Here is a 15,744-nt window from a genome sequence, read left to right as displayed (position 1 = left end):
TTGTCTATAGCAGAGAGTCATGAACGACCTGGCAAAATCTATTAAACCATAAGAAATAACTCAAAACATAAATTCTAGTAATTAGGGATTAACATCATCACTTGGTATTTGGAGATCATATTGCTATGATTACAAATACATTTAGTTCATTTAATATTTTAATAAACAAGAAAATGATTCTGGACCTATCTAAACAGCTACAGAATTCAACATTTTTACCAATTGTGTGTGTGTGTGTGTGTGTGTGTGTGTGTATACAGCGATCCAGTGAGGAGAATCTAACTAACCATTCTTTACACAATTTGTTTTCTCAAACTTGCTGTGTTGTCTTCCTTGGCAAAGCTGACCAAAAGGCATGACTAGATAACATGTTTTTGAACCAGATATTGTGATGTAATGTGGTAAACTGTGGCAGAGAGAATATTGGCTTAGTCTCCTCACAGTTCAAGCTCTTTCTATGTAAATGCTCAATCGGGTGCTCATAAAAACTTAAATGATGACCTTCATTTTCTGTGGCTTGAAGTTAGAGCAAAAGTGTTCCATCAATAAAATCTTCAATGGTTTTTCGATCTTTATAATATCACACAGCAATTCTCTCCTTGAGTTGAGATAATAGCAGCAATTAGGCAGCTTTTATTTCTCAACCCCTTTTAACTTTGCTGTCCTTTAAATGAGCATGCAGCATATGTACGTAACCACTATAAAGACAACGCTGGCCAGTGTCAGAAGCAGGGAAAAACCAGTTGGTCCATTCATGAATTATCTTTCATTGCTCACTTTAGCCCCAAAGGTTAAATGTGAATGTACTTAGTTGCCTCCCTTTCTATTTTGACCACATGTGAAAGCTTTGATGGAGTTCTGCAGAGAGTAAGGAAAGTTAAGATTTGTGAAAATCAAACACCCTTGCATTTATTAATGGTCACTAATGGCATGTAATTAAAGTAATTACAGGAAGGCAAACAGACAATTAACTTGTTGGAAGTGTCAAGGAAGGGCAGTAACAGAGTTTAAAGTTCCTGTCTCTCTGGTTCATCTTTAAGTTCCCCAAATATCATAAAGAAAGAGTGATGCTAACCAGAAGGGTCAGGCTAATAGACATTTATGAAGCAACCATGAAGTCTGGAAGGGAAAAGCAAAGGGCCAAGGGCAACATGCTAGATGGTATGGGGTAGAAGTAAGGGAGCTAGAAATGTACACAGGTTTCATGAAAGATGGTGGTTTAATCAGAACTTTGACAAGGGTTAGTTAGCTACAGCAGATGGCAAGCAAAGAATGATGAATGTGTAAGTTTTTCCATTATTCTATGTGCTTCAAGTATGAATCACATTCTTCTGCACTAATTGGTCTTGGTCAAAAGTCATTTTATGCATATATTGATTTTATGTGACCAAGTGGGTTAGAAGTTCTTAGGGGACACAACTTTCATTTCAGGAATCTTCTATGCATTCTGCCATGCTCAGTACAGAGTTTAGCATCATTTAATGAGTAGGAGTCTCCTTAATTGCCCATCCAGCATCCCATCCCCAACCTCTTTCTGTGTGCCAAGTTCAGTGAGGGGCACACATGGTGCTGAATCCTATCTCAGCTATTGAGATTGACCTTTTCTGGATCCTATACACAGTTACAACACACAAGAACTCTCCCTATAATACTAATAAGCGTATTATGTGTCAATTATCTTTTATGCCCTACACACTTTATTCTTATCTCATTGGAACAACTCAATGAGGTTGTCTTATAAGGGGTGGGGAATCTGATTTATAGTATGCCTATGTAAAATAAGTTGAAGTTCTAGAATATAAACTTGGAAACCAACCTTTGGGATGAATAAATTGGATGCTCTTTTATTATTAATGGAATGATTACAATGTACCAGGTCTAGGGGTCATTTGCAGGCAAAGGGGTGCAGGAATAAGAAGAGAGTCTTCTCCCCACTAATGAAAACCACACCTAAAGACAAATGCAAGTGGTTTCCAATTCCTTTAAATCTTACACTGCAACATTCCTTAAATTCATTATTTTCTTATCATTGTTGTTTCACTGCCTGTGCCTCACCTAGACAAAAACAATACTTTCAAAGCAGCTTCCTCAATTCCGTCTCTCCCTATCTGCAATGTATTTTATGTACTTCTCCTATCTAATGGGTAACTCATCATATTATTGTCCCACTCAAAAACCTTCAGTGGTTCTCCATGGTCTACCAGGAACAAAGTTCAATCGCCTTACCCTGACAGTCACAATTACCCACAAGCTGGGCCCAATTTGCCTTTTGAAACCACCCTCCATTACTCTTCTTCAGACATTCTATATTTACATTTAAATAGCACTCCTCCTGTCACATACATGTCTTGAGCTTTCTTGCCTCCATTTGCTGGCTTATGCTATCCCAACTATTTTTCCACACTGAAATCCTGCCTTTATTTCAAGACCTACCTCACAGCCCTAGCCGGTTTGGCTCAATGAATAGAATGTTGACCTGTGAACTGGAGGGTCCTGGGTTTCAGTCAAGAGCACCTGCCCAGGTTGGAGGCTCGATCCCTAGTAGGGGGTTTGCAGGAGGCAGCTGATCAGTGATTCTCTCTCATCATTGATGTTTCTATCTCTCTCTCCCTCTCTCTTTCTCTCCAAAATTAAATATATATATATATATATAGACTTACCTCACTTGTCACATTAATGATACAGTCTTACTTAATTTCTTTTCCTGCCCTCCACTTCTGTCTTTGAACTTCAAAAGTTCTTATTGGTACCATTTTAACTTGCATTTATTTATCCATAGATCTCCCTCATTTCCACAATTAGCACTGTAACATTTTTGTGGAGATGAACTTTGTCCTATTTCTTTTTGTATCTTCATAATGAAAGCATAATACTTTAAATAAACACAACATGCTTCCTTCAACTCTCTGTCTTCCTTTACTTGGTGAACTCTTACTTAAATATGAAGAGCCACTTTGAATATCACCTTTTGCAGAAAGTTCTTCTTAACCCTCCAGGTCTAGATTAACTGCATCCTTGTGATTTCTCATTGTTTTTTGTTCATACTATCACCTTGAATCTATGTCATTGTAATGAAATTATCTAATTATAGTTTGTCTTCACTATTAGACTCAACATCTCCCTGATGAATAATTGCCTATTAAATTCCTGAGCCTTGATTCATAGCTGCCATATTGTAGGTGCTCAGTGTATTCTGAAGGTCTCTTTAAGAGCTGAAATCCATGAAGATTTTCAGATAAGGCTGGAGACAGTAGACCAAGGCAGTTTAGACAATATTAGAGAAACCTTTTTGAGGTGAGCACTTCAATTTTTCAGGCTCTAAAATTAGGTTCAGCTTGGGCTTTGTCATCTTGAACTTCACAACCACCCTCATTACAGCCACAAAGTAGCTTTGTGCTTAAGTGTGTGATGAGGACATATACCTTTGGAAGATTTTAAAAGAGTTTGGATGGATTCTATAAAATAGCAAATGTTTTAAACTCTTAAGTTGTTTTAGACACCTGAGCACCAATTATTTGCAATGAAATATTTCCCTTGGTTCTTCTCGAACCCACTTTGACTGTTTCCAAGAATTGAGATTGATGGATACAAGCCTGTTTAACTTATGACCACTGCAGTTTTCAGACACATAGCCCTGAAGTTGGACCACTGCCAATCCCCATCACCTGCTTTGCTGTGAAAAGGAGGGAAAAGTGGTGTGGCTTATCATTGAGGTCTGTTTCCCTCTACTAAACGCAGACCATCATGCTAGGGAGTCCTGAGGAGGGCCAGAGTGGCAGTGTGACCTGTGTCAGGTTCAATTAATTGTAGAAAGCTTCCTAGAAGAAATAATTTCTCTGAAGTATAAGGGAAGGATTCGGAAAGGAGAGGGAGGGCAACCATTTTAGGTGCAAGATGCAGCACGGTGTAAGGAGACTTGGATAGTGTCAAGCAAGACATACAAGGAAAACAGGCAGATCCTTTGGCTAGAGCAAGAATTCTGGGTAAAGATATAAGAAATGATTAAATGTATGAGAATGGTGTGTTTAGTATTGACCAGTCTAGAGTTCAGATTGAAGATATGATGACAATAGGGAGCCATTATAAATTATTGAGTGAGGGGAAAGAGCATGATAAAATAGTTTTAAGGATAAATGTTTTAAAACTTTTATATTAATCATATTAAAGAGCAAAGAACTAAAACTTGGACACTGTGAAGGAGTTTTCTACTTTAAATGTATGAGTTGATGAGGGCTTAGACCAAGGATGTCATGCCATCATTACCTGTTCAGCGATAGGTATCCCTGTTCAAATACAGAATGCTTTCAGGATGGCATCAGAATCCTTCTCACCACAACCCTCTGGGAACACAACCCTCTAAGAAACAACTTGAGTTGGCAAGCTAGGTAATGCCTAAATGCTATTCCTGCTTTAGACAGGTTTAACATGTGGAAATAACACAGCAGGGCAGTTATGTAGAAGTCGTATGTAGGCATAATAATAGGATGACATGGAGACAGAAGATAAGGAAAAATGAGGAATAAGAAATGACTTAAAATGTAGAAACCTAAAGGACTACAAATAGTTGTTCCAAGAATGTAAAAGAAAAATAAGGGGGGAGATCTTGTTTTGATAAGAAAATGAGTTATTTATTAATCCATTAGGCTTCGGTCCAGGTGAATAGAATTGACTAGAAAGAAATGGCTTAGAGAGATGATTAGATATAATATTGAGACTCATAAATTTATTCATTCAACACTTTTAATAAATATGTTTGGGGCAATTACTCTGTTCTTGGTACTTTTGGGGGGTGCCTGGGATACATCAGAACAAGCCTGGGGCATGAATGTCAGCAATAAAAGGATACAGACACCAAACAACAGATTCAATAAATAATTACATAGTTTGCTAGAAGATAAGTATAGTAAAAGAAAGATGTAGAGAAGCCTAAGAATTGTCAAGAATTCAGATGTTGTGGAGGATATTAAGAGTCATTCATTTGTGGACCCTCACCACTTGACCTAACATCAGAAAATTTGCTAGGTCAACTCCATACAATGTAAGAAATATTAATTTTTCTTACCTCTGATCCTAGAGTTTCACTGGCCATAGACCCTTCATTATATAGAGGTGTGGGTGTGTGCTTAGGACTTTTTAGGAGACCAGAGAGTAATTATCTTGACTCTTACTCTGATCTTGTTGCCTTCTAGGAAAGGAAAGGAAAGAAATGTTCAGGTAACCTCAAGTGGTTAAATAGAATGTAACGTCTGACCTATTGGATTTTCCATGTTGCTTTTATAGATAAATCTGTGCTCCAAAGAATGGGGAGAACAGATTGCTTAATTTTGCCCAATCAGAATACAAGAGTCTTTACTGCAATAGTCAAGTACAGTCTATCTGAATTTCTATCAATTACAATAGCTGGAGAAGATTATAAATCAGGACTTTTTGAAGACTATGGAAGGATTTGTTGAGTTATTACACCTAGTCTCTGGAATGGGAATTAAATGGATTTTACTATTCAGTGGGACTACCTTTACTATTGAATAACCACAAATATCACTCGGTGTTCTGACTTTCATCTTCATGCCCTTCTTAGTAAGGATTTGTTAAAAAACACACACAAATAAACAAACAAACAAAACTTATCAACTCTGCCTAGTCAGTGTGGCTCTGTGGTTGAGCATTAACCCATGAACCAGGGTTCAATTCCTGGTCAGGGCACATGCCCGGGTTGCGGGCTTGATCCAGTAGTGGACCTGCAGGAGGCAGCTGATCAATGATTCCTCTCATCATTGATATTTCTATCCCTCTCCTTTCCTCTCTCTGAAATCAATTAGAAAAACATATTAAAAAATAGCCTCTGTAATACTCTTTGTAAAATTTTAAGCAATAAAACAAAATTTAAAAAAATAGTCTCTCAACTCTCATGGCAGAGGAATGGTATCTATACTGGTTCATTCTGAACTTTCTCCTTTTTAGTTGGTCCTGTTTCTTGGAGTCTCTTTGGTTTACTGCAAATGTCCTGCCTTGTTTCTTTCATACTGGGATGTGAGTTTCTGATTTCTGGGTCCTTATTAAGAGTCCGTGGGCTTCCTATCTGAAAAAGCTTCAAATTCACTTCACATTGAATCTTTATAGAGATTTTGTTTAGCTCACCAAAATGATGGCTGCCTGCTTTATATTCTAGCCTCATAAACAACTTTGGTCGTTTGCTAGGCCCTGCAACTCCTCTCACACAAGAGGGCTTCCTCCGCTCTCCATTCTTTTTGGCACAATTGGCACTTTCTCTGAGTTTTGTAGAATTCTAAACATAGTCTGGCAGCAGGAAGGGCATTTTTGGTCTCTTTTTGGCAGGAAGAGTCAACTTTTGCCTGGCACCAGGTTGAAAACATTCCCCATGGTGAAGTGCTTTGACATTGCCTCAGCAGTAGCAGTATAGAGGTAGTTCCTGTGTAGCACCATTAAATATCACCATTCTGTCAAAAGCCTTCAGGGACATTTACTATATAGCACTATTGAAACCCCTTCCCATCAGTAATGGTACAAGGGAACTTCTGTAGTATTTTGGGGGCATTCTCTATGTAACCTCATTACAATTCTTGCACCAAGAGGAATAGTGCAGGGATACTTTGAGTTTTGATTAAATATTTTGTTGCAATAGGTGCACAGCACCCTGGGATCCTTAATATTTATTTCATTTCCAACATTGTTGGAGTCTCACAAGGACATAAAAAACTAGTAGTTAATTGATGAAGCTAATATTTTATTCTCTTGTCAGAGTCACTCAAGCCATGGATACCCAGGCATGGCAATTGTGCATGCCAATTAGATTTTAGGCCTCTCTGAATTTATAATAGCATTCAAGAAATAAGAAAATCTTTATATTAAATGTATCCTGAGAGTTTTTTTACTCTGTTCTTCACTCTTTAACCATACACATTAAAAAAAAAATTACAGTCTAAACCATATTGTTGTCAGGAGTAGTTTATTCAAAAAGTGGTTTCAAATTGTACATTTATGGGGCTGGGAGAAGAGAATGCCACGTAATTTCCTGTGGAATAAATTCTGACTGATTGATTTGAAAGTTTGTTTATTGAGCCTTTCCTATTTATTCTTCAAAGGCTACACAACCATGGTTATAACATGTCACCATGGACAAATATATCTATGAGAGTAATGTAGTGATTTATGAATACTTATGAATTTTCAACCTATATGCAAATTGAAATTAGTGTGGATGTATCTTTTAAGCTAGAGAAGACATAGATTCACCATGATCTTATATGCCATAACTGCTTTATCTTTGTGGCTAAACTGAATATGATGAACTGTGTGCTCAAAACCTGAATCCCTCTGACCTGCACAGCAAACATGAGAGAGATCAATATTTCTAGGTCCATATTAAGGTAATGGGACACAATGAATGAAACCAACCAACATTTCTGAGGGCCACATTTATGTTTCTCAAGGTATGCAGCATGGTTTACTTTTAGAGAAGTGGTTAATACCTTGGAAGAAGGAATACACACAAAATGACCACCATTAGATAGAGACATAACCCCACCCCTCAAAAATTATCAAATGAAGATCACTAGGAACAAATACATTAAAACACTTTGTAGAGACAGTGAAATACTCTGGTTTAATTGTAATTAAATCTATATCAAAGAGAGTCATACAACAATTAACCTGAAGAGCATTTTGTCAGACTCAATTATGTTATATATCCAGCTTTCTAGAATGATGTCCTTAAGTTGAATTAGGTTGACCACTGTGCAGAACTAGTGACACATGGAGAGAAAAAAGGCAGAAGACCCACACAAGCTAGTCTGTAAATCTTTCACGAGACTGGCAGACAGGCATAACACTGAGCCTCTGCAGCATCATAATTCAGTCCACGCCGTATTTTGTGTGGCCGAGAGATGTGGCACTGTCTCTACAGTGCACCTAACTTTGTGAGCTCTTTCACCAGCCAGAGATGGCATGAGAGGAGAATGCAATATTGTTTTCCAAAAGGAGCCAGAAAGATTCAGTCCACCAGACCAACAACACTGTTTGTTTCAAGTCCACATTACTGGACTGTGTTTGTGTTGATAATAAAAGGACAAGGTTGCCAAAAAAAGCAAATATAAAAAAAAAAAAAAGCTTTGTAGTGAACTGAAATAGAGCAGCAGGGCCAGATATGAGGGCATGGTTAGGAGAAATAAAAACCAAAGTCTGCTAAGTCCATAGTTATGACTGCTGAGAAAATGGAATTTTTGATACTTGGTGACCAGGCATAAGAACTCCTTTTTAGTTAAAGCATAAAAAATATACAGGACAGAGTTGCTAACAATATCAGACTATGAAAAGGACAGCTGCAGTCAATGTTCCTGCTAATATTTTCCATCCATGTACTGAGTGAATTTGTTAAGTCAAGAAAACAAACAGATGTGCACCACAGGAACAACAATGAAAGACTTAAGTAGATTTCATGAAGACTGCACTCTTGATGTTGTTTCTGCTGGTGAGAGGGCATGGCAGAAAAAGGTCTCCTATTTGTAAAGTTGTCTTCTCTCAAGGAAGATGAAGATGTGGATGTGGCCCCAAATCCTAAAATGTTTTGAGTTCTTTCTTGTGGATCTGCATCGACCATTAAGCACTCTCTTACCCACTTCCATTGTGAGCACCAGGGCAAGGTTGCCAGACAGCTTGGACATGCATTGTAATGACGAAAAGAAAACAAGCCTACCAAATAACCACATCTGTTGTCTTGGCCTCATATGCACCCTGTTGAAACCAGCTTCTCCAGGTGGCCAAAGAAAGAAGAGAGTGCAATTACATTTTAATGAATTCTGGACATTAGAAAACTTTAACTGAGTTTGTACATTTTTAAAATCCTCACTTGAGGATATTTTTCCATAGCTTTTGGATAGAGTGGAAGGGAGGGAGGGGGTGAGAGAGTGGAAGTGAGAGTGAAAGAGAGAGTGAGAATGAGAGTGAGAGGGTGAGAATGAGCTAGCATGAGAGAAGACAATATTGTTTTCCAAAAGGAGCCAGAAAGATTCAGTCCACCAGACCAACAACACTGTTTGTTTCAAGTCCACATTATTGGACTGTGTTTGTGTAGATAATAAAAGGACAATAAAAGGACAAGACCTTCAAAAAAATAATAACATTAAAATGGCTTTGTAGTGAACTGAAATGGGGCAGCAGGGCCAGATAGGAGCGCATGGTTAGGAGAGGGAGGGGAGGAGAGGGGAGGGGAGGGGAGGGAAAGGGAGGGGAGAGGAGGGGAAGGGAGGGGGGAGGGGAGGAGAGGAGAGGAGAGGAGAGGAGAGGAGAGGAGAGGAGAGGAGAGGAGAGGAGAGGAGAGGAGACACATCAATTGGTTGCCTCCCATATGAGCCTGGGAAATGAACCTGAAACACAAGTATATGCCCTTGACCAGGAATCAAACCTGAGACTCTTCGGTGCTTGGTCAATGTTCTAATCACTGAACCAGGGTGTACATTTGTATAGGGAGCTTTTGAAGTAAAAATTTAATTGATGACACTAATGCTAAATCTATATTATCCTTGATTATGAGTATATTGCATGGCTTAAAATCACTTTATAATTTGTCCCGTATATACTTAGCACTTAATTAACCCTGTCATTCCCTGAATCATCCAGAGCTCCCCCCAGTCCTTCAAGTTCCATTCATGGTAAGTGCCCTATACAGGTGTACCATTTTTTTGTATTTTATAACACATTTTTACTGTACCTTTTCTGTGGTTAGATATACAAATACTTACCACTGCATTGCAGTTGCCTACGTTATTCAGTACAATACCATGCTATACAGTTTTGCAGGCTAGAAGCAATAGGCTACCATACAGCCCAGGTGTGTAGCAGGCCATGCCATCTAGGTTTGTATAAATGCACTCTATGATGTTTGCACGATGACAAAATCACTTAACACTGTATTTCTCAGAACATATTCCCATCACTAAGTGGTGCATGACTGTATTACAAAATATTATCTTGCTTCTTCTTGTAATATTTGTAATAATTATATTTAGCTCTTTCCTTCATCTGAGTTTTGGTGAGGGGTTAGAGGAAGGAGTCTATTATCTGCCTCTCCATCCCCTTCTACGAATTGCCAGCCTCTTGCCTCAGTACCATTTCTTAAAGAGAGACTTGATCTGTTCATGGCTGATTTGAGAGACCATCTCTACCAAATACGAAACCTCTGATTTTATTCTGCTCTATTCTTCTGTTTGTACATTCCTGAGTTAATTTTCTGTTTTTACTTATTTTTGTTTCTGCCATTACTATTATTTTTACCCAAGCAATACATACTATTTTCCTTGAACATGGTTGGAAGAGTACAGAAATATTGAAAGAAAACATGAGAGAACCTTTCTTTCCCTCATTACTCCCCTGCCCTGCTCTAAACTGTCAACAGGTGGTAGATATTATTTTAGTTTCCTCATGTGTTTCCATATATACATGAAGCTATGTAGCCATAGCTGGTTTTGTTTTTATTAATACAGATAGGATGATGCAGTATATATATATATACACATACACATATACATATATATATATATATATATATGATTTCAAATTGCTTTTGTCAGCACTTTTGGAGATCTTTTCATATCAATGTATACAGTCAGACCTTATTTTTCTAAACAATTGCATAGAGTGTATATGTGTGTGTGTGTGTGTGTGTGTATGTCTTTTTCTAAACACAATAAAGATATATCTATCTTTTTCCAAACACACTGCTTTAATTAGCATCACTTTGTAGTATTTAAATGTGTAGAGCAAATGGTTTTAGTTTTTGCCCATTGAGTATGATATTGGCTGTAGGTTTGTCATATGTGGCTTTTATTATGTTGAGGTATGATCCTCTTTCCCACTTTGCTGAGAGTTTTTTATCAAAAAAAGTGTTGGATTTTGTCAAATCTTTTTCTGCTTCAATTGATATGACCATGTGATTTTTGTCCTGCAATCTGTTTATGTGTTGTATCACACATATTGATTTACAAATATTGTACGGCCTTGCATCCCCAGAATAAATCCCGTTTGGTGATGGTGTATGATCTTTTTAATGTATTGCTGGATCCGATTTGCTAATGTTTCATTGAGGATTTTAGCATCTGTGTTCATCAAGGATATTGGCCTGTAAAGGGTGATGGTGAACAGATGGTGAGGTAGTTATTAGATTTGCGCAAAGTGGTGGGTCTTGATCACAAGTGCAGGGTATTAGGCTTCAGCGGTTTAGATTCGCTTGTGAAATGCAAAATGTGGAAATTCAAAAGCACAATAACTTCCCAGTTTTGTTTATGATTACAGTTAAGGCTGGTCATCTTAATGTAAGAGAACACATGCGTAATTTGGGCATAGGAGGATCCTAATTAGAAATGTCCACTTCAAAGACTTACAAATTTGACTGAAAGTCAGGTAAATCTAACTTTGACTGAAATTAGGATTGGGGGGGGGGGGATGTTCTACATAAGGTCCCACAGAGCCACAGTATTGAAATATAGAATTATCTTTCTACAATTCCTTGCCAAAAAAAGAGCAAAAATAAAACTGCAATTAGTACTTTAAAAGTTCTCTCCCACTTTCAGTCCATGAGGGAGGAACACATAATACTTTTCTGAGGCAACTATGGAAAGTTCTCATCCAGCTCTCTGACATCTGCTCTTCAGCCAGGACCTTCAGTGGGCATATCTATTACACAGCCCTGTCTGTGTTTTCATTCCTTTCCAGTCAATATAGAAAGATGTTTTGAAAATTACTTGACAGCTTCAATGTGGCTTTGTTTCTTTTTAGGTATTTTTAAATCTCTGGAAATACTATAATACTATAAGTGCATTTTAAAAATACCCTAAAATAACAATATTTGGAACAGTGTGTTCTATATCCCTCTATATTTTTGTAGTACCTTACAGTGCCTGGGTGCACGCAGTTTTATGGTGGGAACATTGGTATAACTCTAACTGGTCCCCCTTGAGTGGAAGAGCACAATGTTATAAAGTTTACAACAAACATTTAAGCAGAAAGACAGAGTCGACATTGTGCCTATATTTTTGATGGTCGTCTTGTTCCCAACTTTGGTTTATCTATTTGCCAAGTAAGAATGTTTTGAAGCGCCCTCAAAGTATTAAATTCCACCATATCCCTCACCAAGGTCTCTGAGCAGGGAGAACAAGAAAAGAAACTACGAACCTACTCCTGCATCCAACCTGAGAGGCTGAGCTTGGAAAGGAACACACTTGGATTTCAAATAAAAAAGGATTGGCTGCAGAACAGGAACTGAGTTAGTACAAAAATCAGCCCCCACAATCAGACTTTCCAAACATCCACCGAAGTCTAATTCCCCATAAGAGATTTCCATTCCTCACGCTTGGCATCCTGTAACCAGGGAGGTAGACACATCCACAGGAGGCGCAGGTGAACAACAGCCTATTGGCACAGTCTAATACATGCACGGGGAAACCGTGCTTCCTGAAAACATACCTCTGCCAGAGAAATACACCATGTGAGGTTTTGATAGCAGCTCTCCCCTCTATCCGTCTTTTCATCTTGTGGTCTTTTTGTTGGCAGGTGAAAGCAGCATCAGGATCAGATGTGGAGGTTTCTCTTTAGACTTGGAAAATTATGCTAGCACAATATCTTAGCTAAATAAATTACATTATATCTTTAAGCACTGGGCATTGGGGACAGATTAGTCATACCCCACCATTCACTGAAACCCTTAATTGGAAATCAGTCTATAAGCTGAACAATAGTTTACAGAAAAGGCCGATGTGTGTATGTGAGTTCATGATTATACTAGCTAACAGCTCTGAGAGTTTTCTATTCTCCTGAAACTCTATTACTTGTTTCATGTGTATTATTTCATTTATTTCTCCTTATATCACTGGGAGATAGAATGATCCCACTTTAAAGGTGAGGAAACTTAAGCTCAGAAATTGAAGCTCAGAGAAACCAAGTAAGTTATGGAAGACCAATTAAGATTTTATCTCAGGTCAGCTTAATCGAAACTTCAAACTCATGATCATCCCATTGTTCTGCCTATTCTAGACGTTCCATTTGAAAGTCCATTGTCGTCCTTGTAAGATTCATGGCCAGGTTGTTGGAATTGGAAGGTAGTTTGTAAAACTTCCACTTCAATAAAATCTGCAATGGAAAACCCAACTCTCAAACTTATGTAACATGAAGGCTTCAATAAGACAAAGCAAGTCAGCCAGAATGGTATTGCATCCATTCCTGTAACATAGTCTTCAAAGTCAGTTCCATTCCAGAAAGCAAAGGAGCTGCTCACTGCAGAGTGTGGAGTCCCAGCTGCTTGCTAGCTCAGGCCCATCTACAGTTGACAGCGTGCACTACCAGTTATTACAGTGGCCTGATGATCATCTTGGCACCATCTTCTCTGCAATTCACAAATGTCTGTCAAACAGTAAATAGTAGGAATTACTATAAACAGCAATGGTGCCATCTCAATGGCTATGGCTCTCTATATTCTAGAAATGTAATCTTACCCTCTACCTTAAAATTGGATATAGCACATGAACTCCTTGAAGCGTGCAGAAAGTGAAAATGTATATTATAGCGATCGCTGCTGTCTGTAAAGCAGCCGATGAAGAGTCACAAAAGAAGTTTTAAATGCCCTGAAGAAATTTCTAAGCAGCATTAAAATCACTTATTGGGAACATGTCAAAGTCTTTGGGTATGGAAAGTCGGCCTTCAAAAGTTTTGTGTTAAGTTTTATGCATCTTGGACATAATTTATTGATGTATAATTTCAAGAATTTTCAATATATATGACCAGAGAATAGTCACCATAACTTATTTTACATGATAAACAGCTGCTGGAGGATTTGCCAGTATCTCCTATTATAATTTAAAATACTTGGATTCTTTTTTCTTGTTTTTATTTTTCTTCTTATCCCCAAGGCACAGTAAAAATTCTGGAGAATACACACACACACACACACACACACACACACACACACGCAGACCCTAATGCTGAATCATTCTGCACACGATAGCGGGCCATTGTTTTGATTGCTAGCATTTATATTTGCATTTAATTGTAAACACAGTTGTTGGAAGGGTCATGCAGTTTGTGGAAGGAACATTTGGCTTTGGGGTTTTGTAACAATGTTTGACTATTCCCACACTTTGATTACCACACCAGTATCTCAAGGGAAGAAAATACAATGGGCAGTCAATAAAAGTACTGATTTTTTAAAAGGTCAGCAGCATAAGGGACTATATTTCTGATGTCTTACCTTTTTTTATTTTAAAAATCTGCTCTAAATGGTAAATAAAAAAAACTGGAAGCCATTTTTATGGCTATGAGTGATTAAAGGAATTTTACAACTAATAGTTATTCCTGCAACAGTCTAATCAGAGAAATAGTAGTGTTCCTCACTATAAATTATTTTTAAAGGAAAGGAAAAGTAAAAGAAAGAAAAGTTCTCTGATTTTCTGTTTACAGATGAGTTCTGTTTTTCCTTAAGGTCTATATTATGCCTTGGTTATAAATTGAGACTTATAGAGTTGGGTGGATTTTGCACTGAGGCCTAAGAACTTAACTTTGCTAAATGAAGATATAAAGATGAAGAGGTTAGCTGTTACATTTCTAAGATTGACTTTAGCCTTTCCCCTTGCTAGCCCCATTACTATTTATGCTAGAACTCTTGTTAATACATCTTGTCCTTGCATCTGTAAATCATAAATGGCATGGCGTACAATTTGGAAAAGGTATAAAATGGAGAGAAGGAAGGTTCTAAGAGTTTTTTTAACTTTTGTTTGCTATCAGCTTCTATTTTAGCCTAGTGTGGTATATCGTTCTTTTCATGAATATTTAAGAAAACAAAACAGTTATCAAGTTATTTTGAATTCTGAGTAACTTTAAAAAATAAATAAGGTACAGAAAGAATGAAACATTTTAAAACTTTCAATGTTAACATTAGTCTTATAAGTAACCAATTCTCATACATTTTGGAAGGATTTAAAAGGTGCCCTTCATTGAACATAAAAGTATTATTCAGCTTTGTATAGTTTAAAGATCTACCCAGTGCTCTTAAAAGGTTAATCAAATGTAATGAGATTGTTAAACTAATCAATATTTCTTTTATAGACACATTTTTCACTTGGTCTCCTAAAGGGAATTCCCCAAAGGATATAGAAAAAATGTTCACTAGAAAATAGAGTATAATAAAAACACTAGGGACTCACCTCCATTTTTCCATTAAACTTTTTTTTTTTTTTTTAGATTTCTGATTACCGATGCTAATGTATCCTAATGGAACACTGCAGCTAAATTATTATACTTTCAGACCCAATATTTTCTCTAGCTGGTCAAAGACTAAGCAGTGCAGTGACTTTCCATGATTTCACCTGAACCATATTTTGTGGCTCTGATAGTGCTAGTGCTATCTAGTCAGGAGCCGTCCTGCCACTGACTCACTCAATGGTGGTCAATATATATTTTCTAAATGTATGCTCTTTGTGTGTTTATGACATCTTCTCCATTATTTCTTTGAAGATTCACCAACACTTTCCCAATGTCCTTGTGACTTCAGAACTTAGCTCTTAATTACCCTCTTTACTGGGAGCTCCCCCTTCTCCCTAAACTTAATATCTACACCTCATACAGAAACAGATTTACTGTCTATTTTTCAGCTCCAGAAATAGGTTTTTATTCTACCTTTAGACACCAGGGGCTTAGTCAACACTTTGTATCTCACCATATTTGAAATGGCCCTAATTCATT

Source organism: Myotis nattereri (genome assembly GCF_964212035.1).
Source record: "Myotis nattereri genome assembly, chromosome: 1".
Taxonomy (NCBI): Eukaryota; Metazoa; Chordata; class Mammalia; order Chiroptera; family Vespertilionidae; genus Myotis; species Myotis nattereri.
The sequence above is the reverse complement of the archived record's forward strand: the minus strand, read 5'-3'. Positions refer to the sequence as shown.